The sequence below is a fragment of the Pelodiscus sinensis genome, chromosome 1 (assembly GCF_049634645.1).
Source record: "Pelodiscus sinensis isolate JC-2024 chromosome 1, ASM4963464v1, whole genome shotgun sequence".
In the NCBI taxonomy this organism is placed as follows: Eukaryota; Metazoa; Chordata; order Testudines; family Trionychidae; genus Pelodiscus; species Pelodiscus sinensis.
The window spans coordinates 102,295,875-102,307,022 of NC_134711.1; positions in this window are offsets into that span (position 1 = coordinate 102,295,875).

The following is an 11,148-nucleotide window of genomic DNA, read 5'->3' on the forward strand; positions in this document are numbered from 1 at the left end:
GAGAGAAGCCCATGCTAAAGTGCAAATCCAATGAAGGCGGAAATCCAACATAAAACCAGAGAACTCAAGAACAAATGGTGGACTGAGAAAGCACAAGAACTCCTGCATTTTGGGGATATCCATAATACATGGGGTATCTTTAGTGCTGTTAAGGCTGTTTATGGGCCAGCTTGCCATAGCATGAATGCCTTTTGCTCAAAGGATGGAACCACACTTTTGAAGGACAATTAAACCATTAATTTTCATTGGAAAGAACATTCTACAGGTTCTGACGGTTGGTAGTACAAAGCTGAGTACAAGACGTGAGCCTGGAAGAGGGGACTGAAGATCCATGAAGTTACATGGGACACAAGATCAGTGTTCTGAATATGGGAATCGTTTGTGGGAGAAAGAGATGACCAGAATATCAAGACTCAGGGTATTGGTAGAATAGAGCATAGGAAAGAATGATTAATTAGAGAGTATGGTAAAAGTGAAGGGCAGATCCTGTGTACAGACTCTCTGGCAATAACATTAATTATATGGAGTAACTTGTTTGATGATTAATATTTTTTGTACATTTTAATTTGAACATAAAGAGGCCTGGGTGATAGGACTTTGGACACAATAAGCCTGCTGGAACCTGTCAAGTCTATCCATTAGAGGGCAGTAGTACATCCACCAGTAATACAATAGATCTGTATGCCAGTTTGTTTGTGACTCAGAGATAGTCTCAATTTATTATTTTCATTTATGTTTAGAAATGAGTGATACATGGTAATAAATCCCAGGCCACTGTGGATAGACTAAATAGCCTAACACTATCAATTTGCTTATTGCAAGTAGATCTTGGTGTAGAACAGGGTGGAGAACCTAAGGCCTGGGGGCCAGATGCAGCCCCCAGCTTGCCTGGATCTGGCCCCTGAGGCTTGGGGCTACCCTCCAGCAGTGGGGAGCCTGCATTCATGCTCCAGTTCCCCTGCTGTCCCATTGTGGGACTGGAGTACACAAAATCTACTAGCCTGGGCCCCCGAGGCTCTGGTGTCCGAAGGGAATGTGGAGGGGGGGGGGGAGGTGTCTCGCCTCAGTTGGGGGGCCATGAGGGTTTGGTTTTCTTTTTTGCTTCTCACTTGTGTGTGGCCCCTGACTGATTTTTCTATGGGTCAGTGGCTCCCGACCCAAAAAAGGTTCCCCACCCCGGTGTAGAAGAAACACCTCTAAGACTTTTCTATATTAAATACTAAAAGATTGACTCAGTGTTACTCAGGTCCTTAAATAATTTTTGTTTTTCTTCATTTAAATTATTGTTTTGGCATGGGTCTGGGAAGAAGGGGTTCATTATGCAGGCTGCCCCAGGGAGAAAGGACAACTCTCATCCTCTCTCACTGCAGCAGCTTGTGGCCAGGTGAGAAGTGTTTGTCCCTGGCCACTGCAGCAGCCATAGCCAGGAAAAGGGTGCATGTCTACTGGCTGGGGACAGACAGACACAGAAACAGACAGACAAACTCTCTGAAATATATAGTAGATAGCTGTCCCCTTCTCCACCCCTGTCTTTTGCTGGCCCAATAGGCTTATAGCTGTTCCAGTTCCCATCTTTGATCCTTTTCTGCCTCCCTGTGGTCATTTTACAGTATAACTGTCCCTGCTAGCAGAGCCTTCTCTTTCCATTTTATAAGAAACAATCACATTCCAGGCACATCCCATAGTCCTGGCAAACCCAAACCCTTACCTTGCATTAAGCTATGATAAGAGGAAGCTGCATACCAAATGTGGTGGGCCTAGCTCTTACCATTTAGGAGGAATTATTGAACAGACAGACAGATAGCTACACAGACAGATTCTCTCAAATATATAGTAGATTGAAGTTAAAAAATGTATTTTGACTCAAGTAGAGGGCTCCTTGGGGCACTGTGTTATTTTGCATTGAGTATCAACTGCTGTCTTTTAAAAATATTATTTCTGAATTTTTTATGGTTAATGATTAATGTTGTTAATTTGTGAAGTTGAACTGGGCTGTCTTCTCCACTGATTCACACTAAGCCCCGAGAACAATTAGTAATTCAACTCCCATTATGGAGAATGTTTTGTACTAAGAGGTGACAGTCTTTGAGTGAGGTAATATCTTTTATTAGACCAGTAGTCTTTGGGTGGGTGTTTGAAGCATGTCATGGCTTTAAGATAACTTACTGAAGTCAGTGCTTCAGAAAGAGGTGTGGTTACTGTCTATGTTTCACATGTGGATATGAATGCACACCATGTGCCTGAGTTTGGAAGTTTTTCCAAGCAGTGTCTATTGCAGAGGTGGGGAACTTTTTTGGGGTCGGGGGCCGCTGACCCACAGAAAAATCAGTTGGGGGCCGCACATAAGTGAGACGAAAAAAACCCTAAACAAACCCTCACAGATGTGGCCTCTAACTGAGAAGGAGAAAGACACTCCCCGGGTTCCTCTGCTACACCAGAGCCTAGGGGAGCCCAGCGTACTAGATTTTGTGTGCTCTAGCCCTGTGGTGGTGTAGCGGGGGGCGGGACTGGAGCACCAGAGTAGGCTCCCCAATGCTGGAGGGGAGCCCTGAGCCTTGGGGGCCAGATCAAGGCAAGCCGGGGACCACACCTGGTCCCCGATCCTTAGGTTCCTCACCCCTGCTCTTTTGACTTGAATGTGCACAGTATCTTCCCTGACTAAGGCTATAAGAATCCTTCTACTAAAATGCAATAGGTCCAAAGCAGAGTAGAAGGAGGGTGGGTAGTGGAATACAGACTGGACCCACACATCTCGAATAATCTCCAGTTGCAGTAAATAACTTCGTCCTCTTGGAGTGCTGATCCCTATGTGTATTCCACACGAGTCTCTTGCATGCACTGGTAAGTGTGGAGGTGGGTGTGAGGAAGCTGATAGCAGAGCAGAGCTGCCTGAAATACAACCACTCCTGCTGCATCAGCAGCTGCTGCTTGAGTCAGGGTGTAGTGTGCCATACATGTGCAGACAGCTCGCCAAGTTGTGGCTTTGCAAATGTCCTCGAGATGTTTGATAAAGATGCTGTGGAGGCTGCTTGTGCTCACATGGAGTGAGCTGTGAGGCTCCCAGGGAGGGGAAGCTTTGCTACTGGATAGTATTCTGTTATGCAACCCAAGACACAGTTAGAAATTCCATGTGACGATATGACTGGGCCCCTTGACCTTTCTGCTATCGCGACAAAGAGTCTTCAAGATTTCTAAACTACAAGACAACGATTTACATCAAATTTTTGCAATATTTTTTTAGTGGTTACAAGAGTGAAGGAGGACAGGATTGTGACTCAGGCAATGCAGGAATAAGAAGGAGGCATTAACTGGCACCACTCCTTATGCCCTTGGTCCGGAGGGAAAATACTGCACATGTGTGGGTCTATGAACATTGCTTGAAAAAGCTTCCGGTGTGAGGCACATGGCATGCATGCATATCCACGTGTGGAATACACATAGGGACCAGCACTTATAGAAGAATTAGGATTGCTGAGCTCTATTCCTGGTTCTGCTACTGATTCCCTGTGTGCCCTTTGGCAAGTGAATTAACCTGTCTGACAGGTGAGGCTTCTGTAATATAGGGATGATAATAATACACTTCATAGAAGGAATTGTGTTAGGGAACAGACTAGCTGGGACCAGTTGCGGGCTTGTTTCCTGATTAATTTTGCATCAAGATAATCCATGAGTCCAGCTGCACTGCTTTGGAACTGACAGAGTGGCCACAGTCCTGACTGGATGCTGGTTTAGCAGCCTGGATGATAAACTTGGCCCCCCACAGCAGATCAGAAGCTGCTCAATGTGTACCATGTCTGCAATTGTGCTTGCCCTTGTTCCAGTCCCTGATCTCCACCGACTTTAGACTTCTGACCAGACGGGATAGAGGTCAGAGTGAGGGCTTCAGCAATTAAAATATAGCTGGACACATGATCCATCTAGGGGAATACCACATGATCCCACATGCTTTCCGCCCTCTCCCCCGCCCTCGCCCCCCCCCCCCCCCACACACACCTCACCTCTGCTTCTGGTTTACATTCCCCATTTTTCCCTCTGACTGTGACTTTAGTTGATCATTTAGTTATGGCATATAGCTCGTGTCTCTCTGGAACTGATCCCTGGCTCTGCTTCTGGTTTACATCTTTAGTTTACTTCCTGCCTCTGGCATTTGGCTTCTGTCCCTCCACTACTGACCCTTGACTTATTTCCTGAGACTCTGCCCACCATGGACCGAGCTGTAACTGGTAGCCTGAATTCTTCCTTCACCTGCTCATGGCCTTGTCAGCTACAAGTAGTAATGCATAACTGAGGTTTATAAAATGTTTTGACATTTGCAAATGAAAGAGGCTGTTATGTATGTGTAGTATTATTGTTAGTTTATCACATTTTATATTATATGCGCAAAACTTTTAAAAAGTAGCAGCAACAAAAGCCTGTCATTTTCACCAGAACAAAATATTGCAATAGAAAAGAAAGGAAAAATTAAAATGACAGAATCCACTGAAAGAAAAAGACATAATGAAGACATCTGGCTCTGTGCTGATAAAAGCTCTCGCAGCCCCTATCCCATCATCCCTTGCAGAGCTCATCTGAAAGCGTATCTATCAAGGGTTTCCAAAATTAAGAAAAACATCTGTCTGTGTCTAACTGTGTTTGACCAACTGTTAAAAACAAAACAAAATGTGTTTCAGTGTTAAAATTCTCAGAAAGGTAACCATTTCTCAAACAAAAAGTCTGAGAGGATTCATCTGCCAGTTGAGTAATAAACAGACGGGTGCCATCAACAATATCAGGGGTGACCTGCAAATGCATATTAAGCTCTCTATTTCCCCTGCTGTCTCACATAACCTTCTCTTCTTTTTTACAGCACAGACTGCCTGAGAATTTACTCCCTTGAGAAGTTAATATCCCTCCTGGAACCTTTAGCTCCTTATATAAGCTGTCTCTATAGCTTTATGGGCAGCATCTTGCGCCTCACTCAGAAATCTGGGAGTTCAGTTCCATACTAGGCTTGGCTTCAGTATTATGTGCTATCACTGCAGTGTGGTATTTGGAGTGGGGGGTGATGATTGCTGCTGCCTTCTTAAATGTGCCTTTCCTCTGAGCAAACTTTGAACTGAACTCCCTTTGTCTCCTGCAGCAGTGGCAGATCCTATGGAATATTGCAAAGAGAACCAGGGATAGGGCATGCTGACTAAGACATGAGGTTTTCTCAGTAAATAGATTCCCAGTAACAAGACTCTTATTGAGCTCTAAATCCTGCTCCTTCCTCCATGGGTTCAGCGGGCCATACCTAAAGCAGCAATGAATCAGTGCCTTTCAGGGGGCAAGAAACAGAATTTTTAGAGACTGTAGCCAGAGGTTATGCGGACACCCAGCATCCCTACAGAATCCAGCTTCATAAGGGTGCCCACACAACCATATGAAGTGGGTATTTGGATGAAACAGTAACAATTGTTCTGTTGTTGCACAGAACACTCCAGTGTTGACCCCACATATGCAGGGCTACAAAGGCTTCTGTAGTAGCACCAAGGGAGAAGTGGAGGCATATGTAGAGGCGGAAGATCTCCTCCCTCAGCTACCATGGACAACCCCAATGGCCAGCCCAGTTATCCAGGCTGGGCACTGAGAACAGGTATTTCCCTATAGTACCTGGTGATTACTGACTTTGCTTTCATAGTCACTGTGCTAGAAGTATCTAATGTATTGTTGTAAAACACTTGAGTGTCTCAAAAGAATAGCCATGGGTCAGACCAGTGGTCCATCTACCCCAGTATTTGCTCATCTGACAGTGGCCAATGCCAGATGCTTCAAAGGGAATGAACAGAATAGGGTAATCAAGTGAGCTATCTTTTCAAAAGTCTAAAACATACCATAGGAAAATTACTAAACTAAGAGAGAGATGTCTTGCTATAGATTTTATAATGTCTTATTTCCATGTCAGCTTTAAAATTGTAATGTATCAGATTGCATTTTCAATGAGAAGTAACTATGGTGTCTAAGAAACTTAGACCACTGTTGTGATCTCAGTTCATTGTTGGTTTAGGAAGTAGAGCTGCTGACAACACTTGGAAAGCCATCCTAGGCAGCCTTTCTGTCGAAATACAGGCAGTCCCCGGGTTACGTACAAGATAGGGACTGTAGGTTTGATCTTAAGTTGAATATGTATGTAAGTCGGAACTGGCGTCCAGATTCAGCCGCTGCTGAAACTGATCAGTTTCAACAGCGGCTGAATCTGGATGCCAGTTCTGACTTACATACAGATTCAACTTAAGAACCCCAGGCATCCCCAAGTCAGCTGCTGCTGAAACTGATCAGCAGCTGATTCCAGGAAGCCCAGGGCAGGGGCTTCCTGTAGTCAGCCACTGGTCAGTTTCAGCAGCAGCTGATTTGGGGATGCCTGGGGCAGAGCAGCTGGGGTGCTGCTGGGTTGGTCCAGTAGCGCCGCCGCTCCTCGGCGCTACTGGACCAACCCAGCAGCACCCAAACTGCTCTGCCCCAGGCGTCCTGATTCAGCCGCTGCTGAAACTGACCAGCAGTGGCTGAATCAGGACGCCTGGGGCAGAGCAGCTGGGGTGCTGCCGGGTTGGTCCAGTAGCGCCCAGAGCGGCGTTACAGGACCAACCAGCAGCGCCCCAGCTGCTGTACCACAGGCATCTGGAGCAAAGCCGCGGAGCACGGGGGCAGCGGGACAGCCCAGACACGCCGTGGCTGTGCTGCTGCCCTCGAACTCCGCGGCTTTGCTCTGCTTTGCTCCCCGTCCCCTGGTCTGCAGACCAGGGGGATGGGGAGCAAAGCGGCGGAACACGCGGGCAGCAGACAGCCCAGACGCGTCTGGGCTGTCCGCTGCCCGCGTGCTCCGCCGCTTTGCTTCCTCTCCCTGGTCTGCTGGAGACCAGGGAGAGGGCCCCGTTCGTAACTGCAGATCCGACGTAAGTCGGATCCGCGTAACTCGGGGACTGCCTGTACATATTTTCTTTCCTTAGTGATGATGCAGAATGAGAGAAAGAGATGAAACTCTGACAATTTCATAGAAACTAGGTCTCCTTGCATGAGAGTTCATCTCTTACTGCTGCATATTGCCTACTAAAAATTATAATCCTCTCTTTGTGATCTAATCATTTCCACAGCAACCAATTGTGATATCACAAACACTCGTAGGGATTCATGTGGGGGAAAAAGCTGCAGAAACAGGTGAACTCTGAAGAGCCAAAGAGTGCATTTTTATGCAAATACTTTTATTAATAAAGAAAAAGGAGCAACAAACAGAAGTATAGGAGATAGCAGCAGACTTGTTTCTAAACAGAATGTGTTTCATCCTTGATGTCACCGGCTCTTACAGAAATGGTTTTCACTATTGAGAGAACCTGCTCAACTGGGAATCCACACTTAACAAAGATACATGAGGGTTGTTGACTGGTGACCCAACTTGACATTGGAAGGCAAATGGTTTTGGGTAAAGTATAATCTATCTGTTAGCCATCCGTAGAGAAATAATAAAAAAGTTACTGAAGCTGTAACAGCAACTAGAAAAATCCAAATATATGTGTTAAAAATAGGCTTGGCTATCGGTTTTTAGTATTAAGGGCTTAGAGTGAGTGCCAAAAGAAGTAGGCAGTGGCATAAGCTAACACGAGTATTTTGTATTAGCAAAAAGTATATTGTGATAGTTTAGAAATGCACTGTGTGGTAAGTAGGTCAACTTGGTTGCACCTTAGGGAACCTTTGCAGTAAGGTAGACATGCAGTTAATTGCATTTCGATATCATATCAAATGGTTTGTGCCCATGTTCAGAAATTTAACTATAATTAGCTGGTATAGCTCACATGGGCAGGGGCTGAAACCCTTATCAGATATGATCCTGAACATGCACGGATGAAATAAGTGTATAAAGGATTTAGTTATCTCACCTATTGCTGGGGCACCAGGAGAACCCTGGCCCAGTGCCCTCCTGTGATCGCCACTTACAACTTGATGGAAACCTTTAGAAGAAAGGAAACGTAAGTATAAAGTTGTAGTGCAGTAAAAAACTAGGTTTGAACAATGCAGGAAATCACTATAGTGTATATCTTATTCTTACTTATATTGATTTTTCCTGTGATTTCAATTATTTGTATTGAGTAAAGCTCATGACATTTCTGTATGCTTCACCAATTTCATCTTAATTAGCCACCTGAAAAAAAACCTGTCATTCATAACAAATGCTTGTTGGACCTCTATACATTTCATAATTGTAATAATTGGTCAGGCTACAGAACCACAGCCTCCCTTCTGTCTTTGGCATGCTTCAGAATTAAGGACCTTTTTAGAGAACATGCTTTTCTGGATAGGTGCTAGTTTTTGGGTTTGTTAACTAGCCTTTCTTCCAGTCACTCCTTTGACTTTTTCATGATCCTCTGTGAATTGCATTTAAAATGAAGCAAACAACAAAACCTTGTCTTTCTTTTGATGCCAATAGCAGCAGCAAATTGAATTGGCAACTCTAAGTTAGTATTGGCATGATGCAATTGCAGTACACTTATCCCTAGAAGAAAATGTTAAGCTTAGGTTCTGTTTCTCAGAGAACTAATGCGTGAAATATTGATATGCTCCATCTCTGGCTAACTTTAGGAAAAATAATGTCATGGTAGTCATCAGTTACAATCATTCATTTGCGAGGAGATACAGAGTGCCCTTTCACCAGATACAGAGTAACAGCAGTAGAAATCTGCCTTACGTGTAAGATCACATATATGAACCAAATATATATTTGGTTCATATAGGTTGGGTTGGCAACCTTTTCAAACCAAAGAGCCAAATTACATCAAAATTCAGAACAAGTGGTCAACAAAGAACCAGTATAGGAATGCCCATTTCCATGACTGAAAATATACAACTTAATATTACTAATAATTGACATGATTAAGAATAGCATAAATGAAACATACTTAAGGACTTCATTGAATAGGACTTCTGCTGCTGCATCTTTTTGCACATTTCTCTGAAGTTTACATCATAACTGGTCAAACTCAACTTCATGCACTCAACATTCAGGCTGTCTTCTGTTCAACTTGAGCGCAAAGTACCCTTGATGTGATTCAAATGAGAGAAAGCCTGCTCACACATATAGGTGGAGTCAAACATTGAAAGTAAGGACAAGCTGACATTCTGCATGGTGTTGTATATGACAGGAAGTTCTTTCCAGGTTTGCAGAATCAGATTATCATCGTGCTCCAATTTCTTCATGTTAGCCCACTTGTGCAGTTTTGTCAATTCTGCATGTTGTCAAGCAAGGCATTCTAAATCAGAATTCTGCTTGATGAATTTTTCCACCCAGATATCCATCTCTTTGAAATCTGCTATTTTCATTTCCAAATCACTGACTGAGATTCCTGGAATGACTGTCAAATCCAGTACTTCAATGGACACTCTATGTGGACAAATCATAAACCGAGCTCTGTGTTTGCAAAAGTGAACAAAACAAGACTTGAATGCCACCAGGAGCTCAGAAACAAAGCCGTCAAGCTGCTGTAAATCAAGGCTGTTATTTGGATTTTCTCTCTGATACGAATCACAAAATATTGGTAATTTTTCGACATATGCAAGTCTGCCCATCTTGATATCTTTGATGAAGACAGTCAATTTTTACTCAAATCCAAATACTACCTGCTGCAGAGTCAGGACTGTATTTCCTTGCCCTTGTAGCTTAAGGTTGAACTCATTCAAATAACCAGTAATGTTTTAACCAGTAAAACTTGAGCAACCAGTCACAGTCTGAAAGCTTGGTGTGTTTGACACCATTCAGATCCAAAAATGACTTAATCTCATTAATGCAGGTGGCAAAATGACAGAAAACGTTGCCACAAGATAAACCAGCAAACATTGTGTATTAGTAGACTGTGGTATTCGGAATCTACTTCCTCGAGCAGTGATTGAAATTGACCGTGATTAAGGGCTCAGGCAAGAATCCAATTGACAATATGAACGACCAGTCCCATTACATTTTTGAGTTCAGTTCCACAAGATTGTACACAAAATGCTTCCTGATGCACAGGGCAATGAAAGTTAAAAAGCAGGCAGTTCAGCTGTTCCGACAAGAGTAAAGAATTCCCTGTATTTGCTGACCATGCTAGATACATTGTCCATACACGCAAACTCAAGATTATCCAATTGTATTTCTTTCTTGTTTACAAAGTTCAACACAGTTTTAAGGATGTCTTTGCCCCTTCTTTGATTTTTCATTGGTAATATCTCAATAATTTCTTAATGAACAGCATTTCCACAAATATATCATCCCAGAAAACACAACTGATTAACATTACATATGTTGGTTGTCTTGTCCAAAGCACATGAAAAATAAGTAGCTGTACTCAGATTTTGCATTTGTTCATTGTTGATTTGCTGGGCCATTTTCACAGCTCTTTCATGAACTGTTTTTCCTATAATGGCATGTCTTGGATTTTCTGTAAGATTTTGTCCTTGCTGTGAAGCTCATCTAATAGTTCATGTAATCCCCATCAGTGAAAGACTTCCCTGCTTGCATAATGCTGGATAGACTTCCCCCTCATATAATGCTGTATGAGCCCATAAAACTTGCGGAGTTTAAGCTTCCCCATTTTTTTGACCATACCAACAGGCTATTTTGTCTCATGTTCATTTTGTGTTGCAACTCCTCACAGGCTCTCTCCTTCCTCCCTCCCCCCCCCCGGTGCATTATCCTCAGGGTATTTTGTAGCAAATGCTGCATATTTTTGTTTGAGAACAGCCTCTCACTACAAATGAGACAGTGTGGAGACCGAGGCCTATCCACAAATGCATACAAGTCTGTCCACTACTTTTAAAAATTTTGGTACTCATCATCTCTCTTTCTTGTTTCCATTTTTACGGTTGGGGGTCACAGAGTTCACCATCACATATGATGATAGAAATATTTCTTGACCAATCAAATAAAAAGAGAATATGCATGTTCCCCAATGAGTGGGGAGGAGTGCTGGTTGTTAAAATGAAGGGTTAAAGGTGAAATAGACAAAAAAAATCTTGACATGAGTAATTACAGGTTTTTAAAATTTTGAATTATTTTTTTCATTTTAATTAAAAAAGCTGTTTGTATTTTGGGAATGACAAATTAGCCATATTTGGTTCCATACTGAGCCATATTTGGCTCTAGAGTGGTGGTTCTCAAAGTGTGGT